This window comes from Gekko japonicus, unplaced genomic scaffold (assembly GCF_001447785.1).
Source record: "Gekko japonicus isolate JY-2015 unplaced genomic scaffold, Gekko_japonicus_V1.1 scaffold205, whole genome shotgun sequence".
NCBI lineage: Eukaryota > Metazoa > Chordata > Lepidosauria > Squamata > Gekkonidae > Gekko > Gekko japonicus.
This window is the reverse complement of record NW_015175976.1, coordinates 449,330-450,649: the sequence shown is the minus strand read 5'-3', so window position 1 is coordinate 450,649 and position 1,320 is coordinate 449,330.

The following is a 1,320-nucleotide window of genomic DNA, read 5'->3' as shown; positions in this document are numbered from 1 at the left end:
GAGGAGGAGGAGGAGGAGGAGGAGGAGATGATGGAGGAGATTGGGTTTATACTCTGCCCTTCACTACCCAAAGAAGTCTCAGAGCAGAACAGACACCCTGTGAGGTAGGTGGGGCTGAGAGAGCTCTTTCAAGAACTGCCCTTGACAGAACAGCTCTGAGAAAACTTGTGACTGACCCAAGGTCATGCCAGCAGCTGCATGGGGAGGAGGGGGGAATCAAACCGCTACACCAAACTGGCTCTTTGGTGAAACCTGAGCCAGTGGCAAATGCACCTCAGATGATCTAGAAAACTGCTTTTTTGTTTTTATGGAGGTGTTTTTTTTAATTAACTTGCAACCCTTGCAAGAACAGAAATGTCTCAAGTATCTAGAAGGACTCAATGCAGGGCTGACATGTCAGTTACTGCCAGGGTGGTGGACGCAGGATGGGGAGGCTAGCAAAATACTGTCAACACAGAGATATTGATTGAACTTTGACAAATTGACAACCTCCTAGTGGCGGAAGCCTTCCATTCAGAGTTCAATCAAGTTTGGGAGGGCCAATCAAACCCTGACGGCACAGGCAGCCACAGAGGAGTGTGCGATCTGTATACTTTGCAGTGACAGGCCTGGCAATGGAGGCAGCTGTCACCCGGCGTGGGTTGAAGCTGTTAATCAATTCTGACTGGCGTGTTGACTTTGCATCGCTCCTGGGCCAACAGGAGACCTGCAGGGACACTGCGAGGCAGGGTGACTTCGCCAGGTCTGGGCGTCAGGTGGCCCATAAATATGTATGAGTTACACAGGAAGAAAATTGAATTAGGTAAATAGCTCACTAGAGAGGGTTTGTGTTTGGCTAGGGTGCCAGGGAAAGTGGCTTGGGAATCATCGGGGAGGCAGAGCCCTGCCTTAAAAAAAACCAAAACACTATTTTGGTGTTGCTGGGGAAATGAAAGGAAAAATCAAAAAAAAAGGGGGGGGGGGGGGGGGGAATCAACCCTGGAGTAAACTGAATTAGCAATCATTGGCAGTAATCCTGCAGAGCTGTTGGTGATGGGTAGGATTATGGTTTGGCTCAGCCATAACGGCATAAGCCTCATTCTGCACTTATGAATGGTTCTGTTTGTTTTTAGTCGGGAAACCCTTATTTTCAGCAGCTCAGTGGTCCGTGTTTTTAAGGTCGAAGCTCTGATGCTGTGGGCTGCTTTTTAATGCTGGGTTTTAATGAGTAACTTTTAATGGTTTTGTTTCCTGGAGGGGGTGGCATAAACGTTTTCTAAATCAAGAAATGAAGTTGAACCTGCCTCCCCTTTCTCTGCTCCTGATGCAGATCTGAAGGAT